This window comes from Pseudophryne corroboree, unplaced genomic scaffold (genome assembly GCF_028390025.1).
Source record: "Pseudophryne corroboree isolate aPseCor3 unplaced genomic scaffold, aPseCor3.hap2 scaffold_3096, whole genome shotgun sequence".
Classification (NCBI taxonomy): domain Eukaryota; kingdom Metazoa; phylum Chordata; class Amphibia; order Anura; family Myobatrachidae; genus Pseudophryne; species Pseudophryne corroboree.
In genome coordinates this window covers 3941-26387 of record NW_026969775.1, presented here as the reverse complement: position 1 = coordinate 26387, position 22447 = coordinate 3941, and the positions used below count along the sequence as shown (strand labels likewise).

At 39.7% G+C, this 22447-nt stretch overlaps 8 pseudogenes; all 8 read left to right on the top strand.

Moving 5' to 3' along the window:
- Nucleotides 1-242: 242 nt before the first annotated feature.
- LOC135017097 (5S ribosomal RNA) lies at nt 243-361 on the top strand (annotated as a pseudogene).
- Nucleotides 362-511: 150 nt separating this feature from the next.
- LOC135017090 (5S ribosomal RNA) lies at nt 512-630 on the top strand (annotated as a pseudogene).
- A 6814-nt stretch (nt 631-7444) lies between these two features.
- LOC135017093 (5S ribosomal RNA) lies at nt 7445-7562 on the top strand (annotated as a pseudogene).
- A 149-nt stretch (nt 7563-7711) lies between these two features.
- On the top strand, nt 7712-7829 carry LOC135017095 (5S ribosomal RNA; annotated as a pseudogene).
- Nucleotides 7830-14663: 6834 nt separating this feature from the next.
- LOC135017092 (5S ribosomal RNA) lies at nt 14664-14781 on the top strand (annotated as a pseudogene).
- Nucleotides 14782-14930: 149 nt separating this feature from the next.
- LOC135017094 (5S ribosomal RNA) lies at nt 14931-15048 on the top strand (annotated as a pseudogene).
- Nucleotides 15049-21829: 6781 nt separating this feature from the next.
- Nucleotides 21830-21947, top strand: LOC135017091 (5S ribosomal RNA; annotated as a pseudogene).
- A 149-nt stretch (nt 21948-22096) lies between these two features.
- Nucleotides 22097-22214, top strand: LOC135017096 (5S ribosomal RNA; annotated as a pseudogene).
- The last annotated feature ends 233 nt before the right edge of the window (nt 22215-22447 follow it).

Sequence of the window (22447 nt, the reverse complement as noted above, 5' to 3'; positions counted from 1 at the left end):
GCACACACATCTTTATTTAACATCTCCATGAGAACTCATCACCCTAAAAAAACTCCACCTATCATTTTCATCATTTTTTTCCCACTGATTCATTCTGCAAAGACATCCCAGACACTCAGAACTATCCAGACATACCGCTGTCTGGAAATACAATTTTGAGACTGTCCATAGCCGTGGTTGAGTGTGAAGTACAGTAAGCAGAGCATGTTCACTTCCCCATTTCCCATTTTTCCTCTATAGTGGCCCACGGCCATACTACCCTGAATACGCCCGATCCTGTCCAATTTCGGAAGCTAAGCAGGCATGGGCCTGGTTAGTAATGGGAAGGTGAACCTCCTGAGAATACCAGGTGCAGTGGGCCCCTAATTAAGGAAAAAATCCCATCCGATATATCATGCATCTCTGCTTCTGGAATAACCCTCCCAGACTATTCATGGTTTTGATTTATGCTTAGTACAGACAATAGGAGTCGATTTCCTCCGATTTCTTCTCCCACATTTCCAACAATCAGGCCCACGGCCATACTACCCTGAATACGCCCGATCTTGTCCGATCTCGGAAGCTAAGCAGGTATGGGCCTGGTCAGTATCAGGAAGGGAAACCTCCTGAGAATACCAGGTGCAGTGGGCCCCCTCCCCCTTCATTCTTCATTGCCATTTCTTCTCATCTCAATCCAACTTTGCTACCATATTATGCTACCATTAATTTCTTCATCATAAGGCATAGACAGTGACTTCATTGGGTACCCTCACTTCATCAGAAATCCATGGTATCCATGCAACACACAATATCTCTGATATTTTCACCTTCCTTCATTACCTTGTACCTCATTTGTTAAAAAGGTTAAACAAGGATTTCTACTTCAAACATTAGACATGAGTCTTATAATTACTTTACCTCCATTTTATTTAAGAAACAATTAAAGGTTAAGTTTTATCCCATCTCATCATTCATCTTACTTTATATTATATTTTTTTTCATAAACGAGTGCTCCCAAACAAGGGTTTTTTGTCTTTTTCTCTCCTTTACAATTGTAGTCTAGTCTACAAAATTCCTGGGAGCACCGCCAATCATTAGCAGTTTTAGATTCCCCTTTTTTTAAACTGCATATATATTGGTTTTTTCTTTTGATTCTACATTTATATTACGTTTAGATTGTTTAGACTAGTGCGGCTCCACACTGAATTTATTTGTATACAATTCTTGGTACTGAGGTCTTTTCCTCAGCTCTCGGACCCAGCACAGTTATCCAGGCAGATTTTCAAGCCAAAATTAGTAATTGTCTCTACATTATTGTCTTAATCTTGTATCTTTTCCTTTAATTTCCTGTTTCAAGAATTTCAGACGCCTCTCTCTTATCGCCAACGACCAGTACTAATATGAGCACTTTCAGTTTAAAAACTGAATTAAAAAATAAAAGATCTATAGAAGACCTAGATACCATTTTTCCCATCAAGATCCCTGATTCTATCACTGAAACCAATTGGGAAGAGGATCTTTCCCACTTGAAAAAGAACCCTTCAAAGACGCATTAGAGTCGATTGGGATTTAACCAGTCTGGAACACTATTGCAGACAAAAAATAGCTCCAAGAGGCTTACGGCCTAAACTCTTTCCTTCTTTTACACTCTCCACAGACAATCTATGTAAAGATTGGGAACAATGTCTCTTAAAATGCTCCCAAGACTTAATGGGTATCTTAATAAAACATAATCACCTAATCATGGAAGAATGTACCAAAGAGATCGATACCTTGGGCTTAAAATTGGAACAATGGGAAAACAACCCTTCCTTCCAAGATTTCTTCGGTAAAATGAAAAAAGATCTTGAGTCATATGAGGATAACATCATTGAAAGGAAAAAAATCCAAGTTCGCTAGGGATAAACGCGACTTCACTTCAGGACATATTTTCAAGTGGACACAACAAACTCGCAGAAGAGATACGACCAGACGGGATTATACACCATCATCCTCTGAAGTCGAATCATCAGATACAGAAGATCATCCAGACCCCCAACTCAGACTCGAGAGATCCTTTCGATCGCAGGAGAGATTCCAGTCACCACTCTACTTCCGCATCTGCCTCTTTTTTAGAGGTAGGCAGGGGCAAGACCCGTGGTTACCCTGCAAAACAAAAACCAGGCGGGGGGGAAGGAAGAACATCAAGACAAAGATGGCGGTCACCTCAGCAGAGACGATATCCCTCCAGGAAACAGAAGTAAACCAGTGAGAGCCTTACTAAATTAAGGATAATCAATTTATCCACACATGTTCTCACGCAAGACCAAACCAGTGTCCTTGAGAAAGGTCTTTCATTCTCACCGACCAACCATTTTGATCGTTTCAAGTGGGAAATAAATCTCCGACATTTTTGGCCGTAAACTTTTACTTAAAAAACACTTCTCTAAGAAAGATAAGGCCACTCTCTCGCCAAACAGTGACTCAGCCGTCTGGTCTCAACAGGAACAAGATGCTCTAGCTATTTTAGAGGAACTATCGGATGAACCACCCTCCACTTCCCACTCGCCCTATCTGCAAAAAACAAGTCCACCTTTTTTCCTCAGGATAATCAAAGTCCTGAGATTAAGGTATTTCTGGATCTGGTGTCACGTGACTTTGACACACTTTACCGGCGCCAGAAATCTTTTAAGACAACTGGCAACCTATCCAGACAACAGAAAACAGCCATCAAAGAGATGCAAAAATGGGACGACGTGCAGATCAAAATGTCAGACAAAGGTGGCAACATCGTGGTATGGCCTACCACACTATACCTCAAAGAGGCTAACAGACAACTGAAAGATACCTCCTGTTACAAGACGACCCTGTTTGATCCCACACAGAATTTTTCAAATTTATATTCTCGAATCATCAACAGATACCTACAACAAGGTACCATTACCAAAACAGAATGGGATTATTTGAATACTCCACATCCAAGGACTCCGACACTGTATCTGTTGCCAAAAGTCCACAAAAATGTGGACAATCCACCTGGACGACCCATTATATCAGGTAATGGGGGTCTCCTGGAGAAAGCCAGCTGCTTCCTCGATGTCCATTTGCGACAACATGTCCTTACCCTCCCCTCATACGCCAAAGACACGACTGACGTCTTAAAGAAAATTCAAGGTATACGATTGGAAGATTCCCACATACTGGTTGGCTTAGACGTTGAATCTCTGTACACATCCATCAAACACGATTTGGGTATCAATGCAGTTAAATATTTTCTGTCTATGTGTGGCACTGGTGACTTTCATGATTTCCTGTTGGAATTACTACATTTTGTGTTGAATCACAATTACTTTCTCTTTAACAACCGTTTCTATATACAGACCAGAGGCACCGCTATGGGGGCGGCTTGTGCCCCCACATATGCGAACCTCTTTTTAGGCTGGTGGGAACGGGAAATGGTATTCAATGACGACCAAGAGGAATATACCAACCATATCCTGATTTGGATACGTTATATTGATGACATCTTCATGATCTGGGATGGCACCCAAGAAAAACTGGATCAATATATCCTTTCTCTCAATACCAACCAGATCAACATGAAATTTACATACACCAGCAGCAAATCCTCTATCCCATTCCTTGACCTCAGGATATATCGAGATGATACCAATATAATAGCCACCGAAATTTTCAGGAAAGATACCTCAACCAACAGTTTACTCCATTCAACCAGCAGTCATTTCCCATCAACTATTAAAAACATTCCTAAGGGAGAATTCCTTAGGCTTAAACGGAATTGCACCGAAGATTCCACCTTTCAAATCAAAAGCATTGATTTGTCTGCAAGATTGAAAGAACGTGGATACAGCAACAGACTTATCAAAAAAGCCAAATCTGAAGTGCAGAAAGTAGAACGGGATTCTTTAGTCTTCCCTACTACAAAAATTAAGGAAGACAAAAATACTCTACGTTTTATCGGTGACTTCTGTAAGAATTGGAAAGAGGCCAGAAAAATCCTGCAAACCCATTGGCATATTCTGAAAATGGATGAGGACATCTCGGACCATATTGGCCAAAACATCAACATGAGCTGGAGGAGGGCACCAAACCTAAAAGACAAACTGGTAAGAAGCTATTTTTCGCAGCCCTCAAAACCGAGACCTCTCAAAGGTACCTATCCATGCGGTAATTGTAAATTATGCCCAAACGTCACCAACCTTATGTCAATTACTGACAGATTTAATCAGCAGATCACAGTACAAGACTTCTTTAACTGTAGGACTGAGAATGTGATTTTATTGCATCTCATGCACCTGTAATCTCAGGTATGTGGGCATGACATCTCGTATGTTGAAAGTCAGGGCACTTGAACATATCAGCACAGTTAGGAATGCCAAACGAGACTCAGCCCAGTTCAAGAAGCTCACCACAGTCGCCAGACACTTTTTACGTTTTCATGACAGTCGAACAGAAGATTTGTATTTTTCAGGTCTTGAACATGTAAAAATGGGATTAAGAGGAGGAGGCTACAATATGGCTCTACAGAAAAAGGAATCTGAATGGATCTTCAAATTGGACACCCTTATGCCCAAGGGTTTAAATGAATATATCAATTACAGCATTTTCTTACCCACATAATTGCATCATACAATTACCCTGTTCCTTTCCCACCCTTTTCTTTTTCTGCCCCTTCCCCTCCCCCCCTTTTTTTCCCCCCTCCCCCCTTTTAGCTTCCTCCACCATCACTTTCTTCCAGCCTCTCCCCCCCCCACTTCTCCTCCCCCCCCTCCTTTTCGCCCCTCCTTCCTTCAGTTCATTCCCCACCTCCTCCTCTCCCCTAGCCCTAACTTCCCCACCCCCCCCTCTCCCTCTCTTTCCCCCTAAACTCCTCCCCCCCTTTCTCCCCCCATCACTCTCCACAACCCCACTCTTGTTTCCCTCCTTCTCTTTTTCTCTCTTCTCTTCATTTCTTTCCTCACCCAAAACCCCCCCCTCCATCCTTTTTCCACTCTCTCACCACATTTTTCAACTTCAAATTCTTCACCCATTCTCTAAGTCTGTTTCCCCACCCCACTTCCCCACATCTTTCCACACCTCCCTGCTTACCCCTTTTGCTCCATCAACAAAACCCCATATTCCACCCTGCTCACACTTCATCACTTCCACCTAGCACACCATTTATTTACCAGTACACCACACAACAAGTAAAACACCCAATTTTCCAGCATTCCTCACCCAACCCCTTTTTCTAACTTGCTCACACTTTATCACTCCCCACACATTATATCACATGAATACAACACACTCCACTCCCAGCATCACCTCACCCCCTCTCATCAATATATTCATATACCCATTCCTCATTTTCATGTTATCTTCATTTATTCATCATATCACTTGTATCAATTTTATTTTTATTTTATATTTTATTTTATTTTATTTTTATTTATTTTCATATTTATTATTTTTATATTTATTATTTATTATTTATTATTTTTTATTTTTATTTTTATTTCTATTTTTATTTTTATTTTTATTATTATTTATTTTTATTTTTATTTTTATTATCATTTTTATTTTTATTTTTATTTTTATTTTCAATTTTAATTTAAATTTTAATTTAATTATATTAATTTAATTTTATTTTTATTTATATTTATATTTATTTTTATTCTCATTCCATTTATTTATATGTATTTTCCTTCATTTCTCAATTAACCCTTTATTTTTATTTTTATATTTATTTTATTTTTATTTATTTTTATATTTATTTTTATTTTTATATTTATTTTTATTTATTTTCATATTTATTTTTATTTTCATTTTTCATTCATCTCCTCACATTTTCATTTTCACTATCTCCTCACATCTACATCACTCATTTCAGTTTCATTTACTCATTATCACCACATTCTCATTTCATCCTTCACATTCCTTTCTTTCCATTCTCCTTCACCATCTATCATCACCTTTTTTATCACTACACATCTATCCCGGTCTCCCCTTCCCTTCCCCCGCCACAGCAATCCTTTCATTTGTTAACCCATATAAGATTTGATTGGCTCTACCACCAGTCAGTCATATCAATATGCCTCTTTCATTGGTCATCCTGATACTCAAGTACTGGCCACTTTGAGAGCAATAGAGGGAGGCTCTCGTGACCAAGCCTGATAGGTGAAACGTACGTTGAGAAACGTCCACAGTGACGTCACTGCGGCGACGCCCAGTCCGGAAGCGGGCGGCCGCGCTCGTCACCACAGCGGGACTTCGAACAGGGGAATCAACTTAACATCTGCCGCATACCGTGCGGCCAGGGTAACTAACACTAGACCACCAGGGTCTCTAGCGCACCACCATACTTCAGTGCAGCACGGGAATTTATCCCCTGCCCAACACTGATTGCGCTGCCGTATGTTTACTCTCTTTGCTATTAGCCGCATACCGTGCGGCCGGGGGTAACTAACACTAGACCACCAGGGTCTCTAGCGCACCACTATATTTCAGTGCAGCACGGGAATTTATCTCCTGCCCAAACACTGATGTGCGCTGCCGGGTGTTTTCTCTCTGCTATTGCTTATACTGTGGGTAATCCTATTAGACCACCAGGGTTTAAATCCATGTTATTACCCACTATTAGCTTGAAAAGAATTGACAGTTTACCCAGAGATAGTGGTAGCGGATATTAGACCGCTGTATACCACTATATTTTCCTTTGTTTCAGAAGTGTGTTATATATATATATATATGTTTATATTTTGCACTTATTCCCCGCCTATGCCTTTATGATTTTTGTATTATTGTATTGCATTGCATCATTTTTGTATTATTTGTATCCTTTCGTACAAACCTATTTATGGTAGCAATTTTTCATTTGTCTGCATATTATTATTTCCTATTAATTACCAACAATCATTCTCAATTTTCCAGTATCAATCAATTTTATTCATATGATTGTTCCATATATGAGCCAGTTCTGAGCTCTGTGTCAGCATTTGAGAATTTATCTGACTACTCTCCAGTAGTTTGTAAATATGATAATATAATTAATTATTTGATTAATTTTTAATTAATTTTTTGATTCAGCTCTGAACACTGCTGTCTGATAATTGGTATCGTCCACTCCCACTACAAAGGCCACACTCTGACCTTTTTGCCAACATATGACCACTTATCTGTTTTCCCTTAGGGGATCTATAATTACAAGATATTTGTTTTTATGGATACAGCCATACATATACACAGCACACACATCTTTATTTAACATCTCCATGAGAACTCATCACCCTAAAAAAACTCCACCTATCATTTTCATCATTTTTTTTCCACTGATTCATTCTGCAAAGACATCCCAGACACTCAGAACTATCCAGACATACCGCTGTCTGGAAATACAATTTTGAGACTGTCCATAGCCGTGGTTGAGTGTGAAGTACAGTAAGCAGAGCATGTTCACTTCCCCATTTCCCATTTTTCCTCTATAGTGGCCCACGGCCATACTACCCTGAATACGCCCGATCCTGTCCAATTTCGGAAGCTAAGCAGGCATGGCCTGGTTAGTAATGGGAAGGTGAACCTCCTGAGAATACCAGGTGCAGTGGGCCCCTAATTAAGGAAAAATCCCATCCGATATATCATGCATCTCTGCTTCTGGAATAACCCTCCCAGACTATTCATGGTTTTGATTTATGCTTAGTACAGACAATAGGAGTCGATTTCCTCCGATTTCTTCTCCCACATTTCCAACAATCAGGCCCACGGCCATACTACCCTGAATACGCCCGATCTTGTCCGATCTCGGAAGCTAAGCAGGTATGGCCTGGTCAGTATCAGGAAGGGAAACCTCCTGAGAATACCAGGTGCAGTGGGCCCCCTCCCCCTTCATTCTTCATTTGCCATTTCTTCTCATCTCAATCCAACTTTGCTACCATATTATGCTACCATTAATTTCTTCATCATAAGGCATAGACAGTGACTTCATTGGGTACCCTCACTTCATCAGAAATCCATGGTATCCATGCAACACACAATATCTCTGATATTTTCACCTTCCTTCATTACCTTGTACCTCATTTGTTAAAAAGGTTAAACAAGGCTTTCTACTTCAAACATTAGACATGAGTCTTATAATTACTTTACCTCCATTTTATTTAAGAAACAATTAAAGGTTAAGTTTTTATCCCATCTCATCATTCATCTTACTTTATATTATATTTTTTTTCATAAACGAGTGCTCCCAAACAAGGGTTTTTTTGTCTTTTTCTCTCCTTTACAATTGTAGTCTAGTCTACAAAATTCCTGGGAGCACCGCCAATCATTAGCAGTTTTAGATTCCCCTTTTTTTAAACTGCATATATATTGGTTTTTTCTTTTGATTCTACATTTATATTACGTTTAGATTGTTTAGACTAGTGCGGCTCCACACTGAATTTATTTGTATACAATTCTTGGTACTGAGGTCTTTTCCTCAGCTCTCGGACCCAGCACAGTTATCCAGGCAGATTTTCAAGCCAAAATTAGTAATTGTCTCTACATTATTGTCTTAATCTTGTATCTTTTCCTTTAATTTCCTGTTTCAAGAATTTCAGACGCCTCTCTCTTATCGCCAACGACCAGTACTAATATGAGCACTTTCAGTTTAAAAACTGAATTAAAAATAAAAGATCTATAGAAGACCTAGATACCATTTTTCCCATCAAGATCCCTGATTCTATCACTGAGACCAATTGGGAAGAGGATCTTTCCCACTTGAAAAGAACCCTTCAAAGACGCATTAGAGTCGATTGGGATTTAACCAGTCTGGAACACTATTGCAGACAAAAAATAGCTCCAAGAGGCTTACGGCCTAAACTCTTTCCTTCTTTTACACTCTCCACAGACAATCTATGTAAAGATTGGGAACAATGTCTCTTAAAATGCTCCCAAGACTTAATGGGTATCTTAATAAAACATAATCACCTAATCATGGAAGAATGTACCAAAGAGATCGATACCTTGGGCTTAAAATTGGAACAATGGGAAAACAACCCTTCCTTCCAAGATTTCTTCGGTAAAATGAAAAAAGATCTTGAGTCATATGAGGATAACATCATTGAAAGGAAAAAAATCCAAGTTCGCTAGGGATAAACGCGACTTCACTTCAGGACATATTTTCAAGTGGACACAACAAACTCGCAGAAGAGATACGACCAGACGGGATTATACACCATCATCCTCTGAAGTCGAATCATCAGATACAGAAGATCATCCAGACCCCAACTCAGACTCGAGAGATCCTTTCGATCGCAGGAGAGATTCCAGTCCACCACTCTACTTCCGCATCTGCCTCTTTTTTAGAGGTAGGCAGGGGCAAGACCCGTGGTTACCCTGCAAAACAAAAACCAGGCGGGGGGGAAGGAAGAACATCAAGACAAAGATGGCGGTCACCTCAGCAGAGACGATATCCCTCCAGGAAACAGAAGTAACCAGTGAGAGCCTTACTAAATTAAGGATAATCAATTTATCCACACATGTTCTCACGCAAGGACCAAACCAGTGTCCCTTGAGAAAGGTCTTTCATTCTCACCGACCAACCATTTTGATCGTTTCAAGTGGGAAATAAATCTCCGACATTTTGGCCGTAAACTTTTACTTAAAAAACACTTCTCTAAGAAAGATAAGGCCACTCTCTCGCCAAACAGTGACTCAGCCGTCTGGTCTCAACAGGAACAAGATGCTCTAGCTATTTTAGAGGAACTATCGGATGAACCACCCTCCACTTCCACTCGCCCTATCTGCAAAAAACAAGTCCACCTTTTTTCCTCAGGATAATCAAAGTCCTGAGATTAAGGTATTTCTGGATCTGGTGTCACGTGACTTTGACACACTTTACCGGCGCCAGAAATCTTTTAAGACAACTGGCAACCTATCCAGACAACAGAAAACAGCCATCAAAGAGATGCAAAAAATGGGACGACGTGCAGATCAAAATGTCAGACAAAGGTGGCAACATCGTGGTATGGCCTACCACACTATACCTCAAAGAGGCTAACAGACAACTGAAAGATACCTCCTGTTACAAGACGACCCTGTTTGATCCCACACAGAATTTTTCAAATTTATATTCTCGAATCATCAACAGATACCTACAACAAGGTACCATTACCAAAACAGAATGGGATTATTTGAATACTCCACATCCAAGGACTCCGACACTGTATCTGTTGCCAAAAGTCCACAAAAATGTGGACAATCCACCTGGACGACCCATTATATCAGGTAATGGGGGTCTCCTGGAGAAAGCCAGCTGCTTCCTCGATGTCCATTTGCGACAACATGTCCTTACCCTCCCCTCATACGCCAAAGGACACGACTGACGTCTTAAAGAAAATTCAAGGTATACGATTGGAAGATTCCCACATACTGGTTGGCTTAGACGTTGAATCTCTGTACACATCCATCAAACACGATTTGGGTATCAATGCAGTTAAATATTTTCTGTCTATGTGTGGCACTGGTGACTTTCATGATTTCCTGTTGGAATTACTACATTTTGTGTTGAATCACAATTACTTTCTCTTTAACAACCGTTTCTATATACAGACCAGAGGCACCGCTATGGGGGCGGCTTGTGCCCCCACATATGCGAACCTCTTTTTAGGCTGGTGGGAACGGGAAATGGTATTCAATGACGACCAAGAGGAATATACCAACCATATCCTGATTTGGATACGTTATATTGATGACATCTTCATGATCTGGGATGGCACCCAAGAAAAACTGGATCAATATATCCTTTCTCTCAATACCAACCAGATCAACATGAAATTTACATACACCAGCAGCAAATCCTCTATCCCATTCCTTGACCTCAGGATATATCGAGATGATACCAATATAATAGCCACCGAAATTTTCAGGAAAGATACCTCAACCAACAGTTTACTCCATTCAACCAGCAGTCATTTCCCATCAACTATTAAAAACATTCCTAAGGGAGAATTCCTTAGGCTTAAACGGAATTGCACCGAAGATTCCACCTTTCAAATCAAAAGCATTGATTTGTCTGCAAGATTGAAAGAACGTGGATACAGCAACAGACTTATCAAAAAAAGCCAAAATCTGAAGTGCAGAAAGTAGAACGGGATTCTTTAGTCTTCCCTACTACAAAAATTAAGGAAGACAAAAATACTCTACGTTTTATCGGTGACTTCTGTAAGAATTGGAAAGAGGCCAGAAAAATCCTGCAAACCCATTGGCATATTCTGAAAATGGATGAGGACATCTCGGACCATATTGGCCAAAACATCAACATGAGCTGGAGGAGGGCACCAAACCTAAAAGACAAACTGGTAAGAAGCTATTTTTTCGCAGCCCTCAAAACCGAGACCTCTCAAAGGTACCTATCCATGCGGTAATTGTAAATTATGCCCAAACGTCACCAACCTTATGTCAATTACTGACAGATTTAATCAGCAGATCACAGTACAAGACTTCTTTAACTGTAGGACTGAGAATGTGATTTATTGCATCTCATGCACCTGTAATCTCAGGTATGTGGGCATGACATCTCGTATGTTGAAAGTCAGGGCACTTGAACATATCAGCACAGTTAGGAATGCCAAACGAGACTCAGCCCAGTTCAAGAAGCTCACCACAGTCGCCAGACACTTTTTTACGTTTTCATGACAGTCGAACAGAAGATTTGTATTTTTCAGGTCTTGAACATGTAAAAATGGGATTAAGAGGAGGAGACTACAATATGGCTCTACAGAAAAAGGAATCTGAATGGATCTTCAAATTGGACACCCTTATGCCCAAGGGTTTAAATGAATATATCAATTACAGCATTTTCTTACCCACATAATTGCATCATACAATTACCCTGTTCCTTTCCCACCCTTTTCTTTTTCTGCCCCTTCCCCTCCCCCCCTTTTTTTCCCCCCTCCCCCCTTTTAGCTTCCTCCACCATCACTTTCTTCCAGCCTCTCCCCCCCCCACTTCTCCTCCCCCCCCCCTCCTTTTCGCCCCTCCTTCCTTCAGTTCATTCCCCCACCTCCTCCTCTCCCCTAGCCCTAACTTCCCCACCCCCCCTCTCCCTCTCTTTCCCCCTAAACTCCTCCCCCCCTTTCTCCCCCCCATCACTCTCCACAACCCCACTCTTGTTTCCCTCCTTCTCTTTTTCTCTCTTCTCTTCATTTCTTTCCTCACCAAAAACCCCCCCTCCATCCTTTTTTCCACTCTCTCACCACATTTTCAACTTCAAATTCTTCACCCATTCTCTAAGTCTGTTTCCCCCACCCCACTTCCCCACATCTTTCCACACCTCCCTGCTTACCCCTTTTGCTCACATCAACAAAACCCCATATTCCACCCTGCTCACACTTCATCACTTCCACCTAGCACACCATTTATTTACCAGTACACCACACAACAAGTAAAACACCCAATTTTCCAGCATTCCTCACCCAACCCCTTTTTCTAACTTGCTCACACTTTATCACTCCCCACACATTATATCACATGAATACAACACACTCCACTCCCAGCATCACCTCACCCCCTCTCATCAATATATTCATATACCCATTCCTCATTTTCATGTTATCTTCATTTATTCATCATATCACTTGTATCAATTTTATTTTTATTTTATATTTTATTTTATTTTATTTTTATTTATTTTCATATTTATTATTTTTATATTTATTATTTATTATTTATTATTTTTATTTTTATTTTTATTTCTAATTTTATTTTTATTTTTATTATTATTTATTTTTATTTTTATTTTTATTATCATTTTTATTTTTATTTTTATTTTTATTTTCAATTTTAATTTAAATTTTAATTTAATTATATTAATTTAATTTTATTTTTATTTATATTTATATTTATTTTTTATTCTCATTCCATTTATTTATATGTATTTTCCTTCATTTCTCAATTAACCCTTTATTTTTATTTTTATATTTTATTTTATTTTTATTTATTTTTATATTTTATTTTTATTTTTATATTTATTTTTATTTATTTTCATATTTATTTTTATTTTCATTTTTCATTCATCTCCTCACATTTTCATTTTCACTATCTCCTCACATCTACATCACTCATATTTCAGTTTCATTTACTCATTATCACCACATTCTCATTTCATCCTTCACATTCCTTTCTTTCCATTCTCCTTCACCATCTATCATCACCTTTTTTATCACTACACATCTATCCCGGTCTCCCCTTCCCTTCCCCCGCCACAGCAATCCTTTCATTTGTTAACCCATATAAGATTTGATTGGCTCTACCACCAGTCAGTCATATCAATATGCCTCTTTCATTGGTCGTCCTGACACTCAAGTACTGGCCACTTTGAGAGCAATAGAGGGAGGCTCTCGTGACCAAGCCTGATAGGTGAAACGTACGTTGAGAAACGTCCACAGTGACGTCACTGCGGCGACGCCCAGTCCGGAAGCGGGCGGCCGCGCTCGTCACCACAGCGGGACTTCGAACAGGGGAATCAACTTAACATCTGCCGCATACCGTGCGGCCGGGGTAACTAACACTAGACCACCAGGGTCTCTAGCGCACCACCATACTTCAGTGCAGCACGGGAATTTATCCCCTGCCCAACACTAATTGCGCTGCCGTATGTTTACTCTCTTTGCTATTAGCCGCATACCGTGCGGCCGGGGGTAACTAACACTAGACCACCAGGGTCTCTAGCGCACCACTATATTTCAGTGCAGCACGGGAATTTATCTCCTGCCCAAACACTGATGTGCGCTGCCGGGTGTTTTCTCTCTGCTATTGCTTATACTGTGGGTAATCCTATTAGACCACCAGGGTTTAAATCCATGTTATTACCCACTATTAGCTTGAAAAGAATTGACAGTTTACCCAGAGATAGTGGTAGCGGATATTAGACCGCTGTATACCACTATATTTTCCTTTGTTTCAGAAGTGTGTTATATATATATATATATATATATGTTTATATTTTGCACTTATTCCCCGCCTATGCCTTTATGATTTTTGTATTATTGTATTGCATTGCATCATTTTTTGTATTATTTGTATCCTTTCGTACAAACCTATTTATGGTAGCAATTTTTCATTTGTCTGCATATTATTATTTCCTATTAATTACCAACAATCATTCTCAATTTTCAGTATCAATCAATTTTATTCATATGATTGTTCCGTATATGAGCCAGTTCTGAGCTCTGTGTCAGCATTTGAGAATTTATCTGACTACTCTCCAGTAGTTTGTAAATATGATAATATAATTAATTATTTGATTAATTTTTAATTAATTTTTTGATTCAGCTCTGAAGCACTGCTGTCTGATAATTGGTATCGTCCACTCCCACTACAAAGGCCACACTCTGACCTTTTTGCCAACATATGACCACTTATCTGTTTTCCCTTAGGGGATCTATAATTACAAGATATTTGTTTTATGGATACAGCCATACATATACACAGCACACACATCTTTATTTAACATCTCCATGAGAACTCATCACCCTAAAAAAAACTCCACCTATCATTTTCATCATTTTTTTTCCACTGATTCATTCTGCAAAGACATCCCAGACACTCAGAACTATCCAGACATACCGCTGTCTGGAAATACAATTTTGAGACTGTCCATAGCCGTGGTTGAGTGTGAAGTACAGTAAGCAGAGCATGTTCACTTCCCCATTTCCCATTTTTCCTCTATAGTGGCCCACGGCCATACTACCCTGAATACGCCCGATCCTGTCCAATTTCGGAAGCTAAGCAGGCATGGCCTGGTTAGTAATGGGAAGGTGAACCTCCTGAGAATACCAGGTGCAGTGGGCCCCTAATTAAGGAAAAATCCCATCCGATATATCATGCATCTCTGCTTCTGGAATAACCCTCCCAGACTATTCATGGTTTTGATTTATGCTTAGTACAGACAATAGGAGTCGATTTCCTCCGATTTCTTCTCCCACATTTCCAACAATCAGGCCCACGGCCATACTACCCTGAATACGCCCGATCTTGTCCGATCTCGGAAGCTAAGCAGGTATGGCCTGGTCAGTATCAGGAAGGGAAACCTCCTGAGAATACCAGGTGCAGTGGGCCCCCTCCCCCTTCATTCTTCATTGCCATTTCTTCTCATCTCAATCCAACTTTGCTACCATATTATGCTACCATTAATTTCTTCATCATAAGGCATAGACAGTGACTTCATTGGGTACCCTCACTTCATCAGAAATCCATGGTATCCATGCAACACACAATATCTCTGATATTTTCACCTTCCTTCATTACCTTGTACCTCATTTGTTAAAAAGGCCTTTCTACTTCAAACATTAGACATGAGTCTTATAATTACTTTACCTCCATTTTATTTAAGAAACAATTAAAGGTTAAGTTTTATCCCATCTCATCATTCATCTTACTTTATATTATATTTTTTTTCATAAACGAGTGCTCCCAAACAAGGGTTTTTTGTCTTTTTCTCTCCTTTACAATTGTAGTCTAGTCTACAAAATTCCTGGGAGCACCGCCAATCATTAGCAGTTTTAGATTCCCCTTTTTTTAAACTGCATATATATTGGTTTTTTCTTTTGATTCTACTTTAATTTATATTACGTTTAGATTGTTTAGACTAGTGCGGCTCCACACTGAATTTATTTGTATACAATTCTTGGTACTGAGGTCTTTTCCTCAGCTCTCGGACCCAGCACAGTTATCCAGGCAGATTTTCAAGCCAAAATTAGTAATTGTCTCTACATTATTGTCTTAATCTTGTATCTTTTCCTTTAATTTCCTGTTTCAAGAATTTCAGACGCCTCTCTCTTATCGCCAACGACCAGTACTAATATGAGCACTTTCAGTTTAAAAACTGAATTAAAAAATAAAAGATCTATAGAAGACCTAGATACCATTTTTCCCATCAAGATCCCTGATTCTATCACTGAGACCAATTGGGAAGAGGATCTTTCCCACTTGAAAAGAACCCTTCAAAGACGCATTAGAGTCGATTGGGATTTAACCAGTCTGGAACACTATTGCAGACAAAAAATAGCTCCAAGAGGCTTACGGCCTAAACTCTTTCCTTCTTTTACACTCTCCACAGACAATCTATGTAAAGATTGGGAACAATGTCTCTTAAAAATGCTCCCAAGATTTAATGGGTATCTTAATAAAACATAATCACCTAATCATGGAAGAATGTACCAAAGAGATCGATACCTTGGGCTTAAAATTGGAACAATGGGAAAACAACCCTTCCTTCCAAGATTTCTTCGGTAAAATTAAAAAAGATCTTGAGTCATATGAGGATAACATCATTGAAAGGAAAAAAATCCAAGTTCGCTAGGGATAAACGCGACTTCACTTCAGGACATATTTTCAAGTGGACACAACAAACTCGCAGAAGAGATACGACCAGACGGGATTATACACCATCATCCTCTGAAGTCGAATCATCAGATACAGAAGATCATCCAGACCCCAACTCAGACTCGAGAGATCCTTTCGATCGCAGGAGAGATTCCAGTCACCACTCTACTTCCGCATCTGCCTCTTTTTTAGAGGTAGGCAGGGGCAAGACCCGTGGTTACCCTGCAAAACAAAAACCAGGCGGGGGGGAAGGAAGAACCACCTCAGCAGAGACGATATCCCTCCAGGAAACAGAAGTAACCAGTGAGAGCCTTACTAAATTAAGGATAATCAATTTATCCACACATGTTCTCACGCAAGACCAAACCAGTGTCCTTGAGAAAGGTCTTTCATTCTCACCGACCAACCATTTTGATCGTTTCAAGTGGGAAATAAATCTCCGACATTTTGGCCGTAAACTTTTACTTAAAAAACACTTCTCTAAGAAAGATAAGGCCACTCTCTCGCCAAACAGTGACTCAGCCGTCTGGTCTCAACAGGAACAAGATGCTCTAGCTATTTTAGAGGAACTATCGGATGAACCACCCTCCACTTCCACTCGTCCTATCTGCAAAAACAAGTCCACCTTTTTTCCTCAGGATAATCAAAGTCCTGAGATTAAGGTATTTCTGGATCTGGTGTCACGTGACTTTGACACACTTTACCGGCGCCAGAAATCTTTTAAGACAACTGGCAACCTATCCAGACAACAGAAAACAGCCATCAAAGAGATGCAAAAATGGGACGACGTGCAGATCAAAATGTCAGACAAAGGTGGCAACATCGTGGTATGGCCTACCACACTATACCTCAAAGAGGCTAACAGACAACTGAAAGATACCTCCTGTTACAAGACGACCCTGTTTGATCCCACACAGAATTTTTCAAATTTATATTCTCGAATCATCAACAGATACCTACAACAAGGTACCATTACCAAAACAGAATGGGATTATTTGAATACTCCACATCCAAGGACTCCGACACTGTATCTGTTGCCAAAAGTCCACAAAAATGTGGACAATCCACCTGGACGACCCATTATATCAGGTAATGGGGGTCTCCTGGAGAAAGCCAGCTGCTTCCTCAATGTCCATTTGCGACAACATGTCCTTACCCTCCCCTCATACGCCAAAGACACGACTGACGTCTTAAAGAAAATTCAAGGTATACGATTGGAAGATTCCCACATACTGGTTGGCTTAGACGTTGAATCTCTGTACACATCCATCAAACACGATTTGGGTATCAATGCAGTTAAATATTTTCTGTCTATGTGTGGCACTGGTGACTTTCATGATTTCCTGTTGGAATTACTACATTTTGTGTTGAATCACAATTACTTTCTCTTTAACAACCGTTTCTATATACAGACCAGAGGCACCGCTATGGGGGCGGCTTGTGCCCCCACATATGCGAACCTCTTTTTATGCTGGTGGGAACGGGAAATGGTATTCAATGACGACCAAGAGGAATATACCAACCATATCCTGATTTGGATACGTTATATTGATGACATCTTCATGATCTGGGATGGCACCCAAGAAAAACTGGATCAATATATCCTTTCTCTCAATACCAACCAGATCAACATGAAATTTACATACACCAGCAGCAAATCCTCTATCCCATTCCTTGACCTCAGGATATATCGAGATGATACCAATATAATAGCCACCGAAATTTTCAGGAAAGATACCTCAACCAACAGTTTACTCCATTCAACCAGCAGTCATTTCCCATCAACTATTAAAAACATTCCTAAGGGAGAATTCCTTAGGCTTAAACGGAATTGCACCGAAGATTCCACCTTTCAAATCAAAAGCATTGATTTGTCTGCAAGATTGAAAGAACGTGGATACAGCAACAGACTTATCAAAAAAGCCAAATCTGAAGTGCAGAAAGTAGAACGGGATTCTTTAGTCTTCCCTACTACAAAAATTAAGGAAGACAAAAATACTCTACGTTTTATCGGTGACTTCTGTAAGAATTGGAAAGAGGCCAGAAAAATCCTGCAAACCCATTGGCATATTCTGAAAATGGATGAGGACATCTCGGACCATATTGGCCAAAACATCAACATGAGCTGGAGGAGGGCACCAAACCTAAAAGACAAACTGGTAAGAAGCTATTTTTCGCAGCCCTCAAAACCGAGACCTCTCAAAGGTACCTATCCATGCGGTAATTGTAAATTATGCCCAAACGTCACCAACCTTATGTCAATTACTGACAGATTTAATCAGCAGATCACAGTACAAGACTTCTTTAACTGTAGGACTGAGAATGTGATTTATTGCATCTCATGCACCTGTAATCTCAGGTATGTGGGCATGACATCTCGTATGTTGAAAGTCAGGGCACTTGAACATATCAGCACAGTTAGGAATGCCAAACGAGACTCAGCCCAGTTCAAGAAGCTCACCACAGTCGCCAGACACTTTTTACGTTTTCATGACAGTCGAACAGAAGATTTGTATTTTTCAGGTCTTGAACATGTAAAAATGGGATTAAGAGGAGGAGACTACAATATGGCTCTACAGAAAAAGGAATCTGAATGGATCTTCAAATTGGACACCCTTATGCCCAAGGGTTTAAATGAATATATCAATTACAGCATTTTCTTACCCACATAATTGCATCATACAATTACCCTGTTCCTTTCCCACCCTTTTCTTTTTCTGCCCCTTCCCCTCCCCCCCTTTTTTTCCCCCCCTCCCCCCTTTTAGCTTCCTCCACCATCACTTTCTTCCAGCCTCTCCCCCCCCCACTTCTCCTCCCCCCCCCTCCTTTTCGCCCCTCCTTCCTTCAGTTCATTCCCCACCTCCTCCTCTCCCCTAGCCCTAACTTCCCCACCCCCCCTCTCCCTCTCTTTCCCCCTAAACTCCTCCCCCCCTTTCTCCCCCCCATCACTCTCCACAACCCCACTCTTGTTTCCCTCCTTCTCTTTTTCTCTCTTCTCTTCATTTCTTTCCTCACCAAAACCCCCCCTCCATCCTTTTTCCACTCTCTCACCACATTTTCAACTTCAAATTCTTCACCCATTCTCTAAGTCTGTTTCCCCACCCCACTTCCCCACATCTTTCCACACCTCCCTGCTTACCCCTTTTGCTCCATCAACAAAACCCCATATTCCACCCTGCTCACACTTCATCACTTCCACCTAGCACACCATTTATTTACCAGTACACCACACAACAAGTAAAACACCCAATTTTCCAGCATTCCTCACCCAACCCCTTTTTCTAACTTGCTCACACTTTATCACTCCCCACACATTATATCACATGAATACAACACACTCCACTCCCAGCATCACCTCACCCCCTCTCATCAATATATTCATATACCCATTCCTCATTTTCATGTTATCTTCATTTATTCATCATATCACTTGTATCAATTTTATTTTTATTTTATATTTTATTTTATTTTATTTTTATTTATTTTCATATTTATTATTTTTATATTTATTATTTATTATTTTTATTTTTATTTTTATTTCTAATTTTATTTTTATTTTTATTATTATTTATTTTTATTTTTATTTTTATTATCATTTTTATTTTTATTTTTATTTTTATTTTCAATTTTAATTTAAATTTTAATTTAATTATATTAATTTAATTTTATTTTTATTTATATTTATATTTATTTTTATTCTCATTCCATTTATTTATATGTATTTTCCTTCATTTCTCAATTAACCCTTTATTTTTATTTTTATATTTATTTTATTTTTATTTATTTTTATATTTATTTTTATTTTTATATTTATTTTTATTTATTTTCATATTTATTTTTATTTTCATTTTTCATTCATCTCCTCACATTTTCATTTTCACTATCTCCTCACATCTACATCACTCATTTCAGTTTCATTTACTCATTATCACCACATTCTCATTTCATCCTTCACATTCCTTTCTTTCCATTCTCCTTCACCATCTATCATCACCTTTTTTATCACTACACATCTATCCCGGTCTCCCCTTCCCTTCCCCCGCCACAGCAATCCTTTCATTTGTTAACCCATATAAGATTTGATTGGCTCTACCACCAGTCAGTCATATCAATATGCCTCTTTCATTGGTCGTCCTGACACTCAAGTACTGGCCACTTTGAGAGCAATAGAGGGAGGCTCTCGTGACCAAGCCTGATAGGTGAAACGTACGTTGAGAAACGTCCACAGTGACGTCACTGCGGCGACGCCCAGTCCGGAAGCGGGCGGCCGCGCTCGTCACCACAGCGGGACTTCGAACAGGGGAATCAACTTAACATCTGCCGCATACCGTGCGGCCGGGGTAACTAACACTAGACCACCAGGGTCTCTAGCGCACCACCATACTTCAGTGCAGCACGGGAATTTATCCCCTGCCCAACACTAATTGCGCTGCCGTATGTTTACTCTCTTTGCTATTAGCCGCATACCGTGCGGCCGGGGGTAACTAACACTAGACCACCAGGGTCTCTAGCGCACCACTATATTTCAGTGCAGCACGGGAATTTATCTCCTGCCCAAACACTGATGTGCGCTGCCGGGTGTTTTCTCTCTGCTATTGCTTATACTGTGGGTAATCCTATTAGACCACCAGGGTTTAAATCCATGTTATTACCCACTATTAGCTTGAAAAGAATTGACAGTTTACCCAGAGATAGTGGTAGCGGATATTAGACCGCTGTATACCACTATATTTTCCTTTGTTTCAGAAGTGTTATATATATATATATATATATATATATGTTTATATTTTGCACTTATTCCCCGCCTATGCCTTTATGATTTTTGTATTATTGTATTGCATTGCATCATTTTTGTATTATTTGTATCCTTTCGTACAAACCTATTTATGGTAGCAATTTTTCATTTGTCTGCATATTATTATTTCCTATTAATTACCAACAATCATTCTCAATTTTCCAGTATCAATCAATTTTATTCATATGATTGTTCCATATATGAGCCAGTTCTGAGCTCTGTGTCAGCATTTGAGAATTTATCTGACTACTCTCCAGTAGTTTGTAAATATGATAATATAATTAATTATTTGATTAATTTTTAATTAATTTTTTGATTCAGCTCTGAACACTGCTGTCTGATAATTGGTATCGTCCACTCCCACTACAAAGGCCACACTCTGACCTTTTTGCCAACATATGACCACTTATCTGTTTTCCCTTAGGGGATCTATAATTACAAGATATTTGTTTTATGGATACAGCCATACATATACACAGCACACACATCTTTATTTAACATCTCCATGAGAACTCATCACCCTAAAAAAACTCCACCTATCATTTTCATCATTTTTTTTCCACTGATTCATTCTGCAAAGACATCCCAGACACTCAGAACTATCCAGACATACCGCTGTCTGGAAATACAATTTTGAGACTGTCCATAGCCGTGGTTGAGTGTGAAGTACAGTAAGCAGAGCATGTTCACTTCCCCATTTCCCATTTTTCCTCTATAGTGGCCCACGGCCATACTACCCTGAATACGCCCGATCCTGTCCAATTTCGGAAGCTAAGCAGGCATGGCCTGGTTAGTAATGGGAAGGTGAACCTCCTGAGAATACCAGGTGCAGTGGGCCCCTAATTAAGGAAAAATCCCATCCGATATATCATGCATCTCTGCTTCTGGAATAACCCTCCCAGACTATTCATGGTTTTGATTTATGCTTAGTACAGACAATAGGAGTCGATTTCCTCCGATTTCTTCTCCCACATTTCCAACAATCAGGCCCACGGCCATACTACCCTGAATATGCCCGATCTTGTCCGATCTCGGAAGCTAAGCAGGTATGGCCTGGTCAGTATCAGGAAGGGAAACCTCCTGAGAATACCAGGTGCAGTGGGCCCCCTCCCCCTTCATTCTTCATTGCCATTTCTTCTCATCTCAATCCAACTTTGCTACCATATTATGCTACCATTAATTTCTTCATCATAAGGCATAGACAGTGACTTCATTGGGTACCCTCACTTCATCAGAAATCCATGGTATCCATGCAACACACAATATCTCTGATATTTTCACCTTCCTTCATTACCTTGTACCTCATTTGTTAAAAAGGCTTTCTACTTCAAACATTAG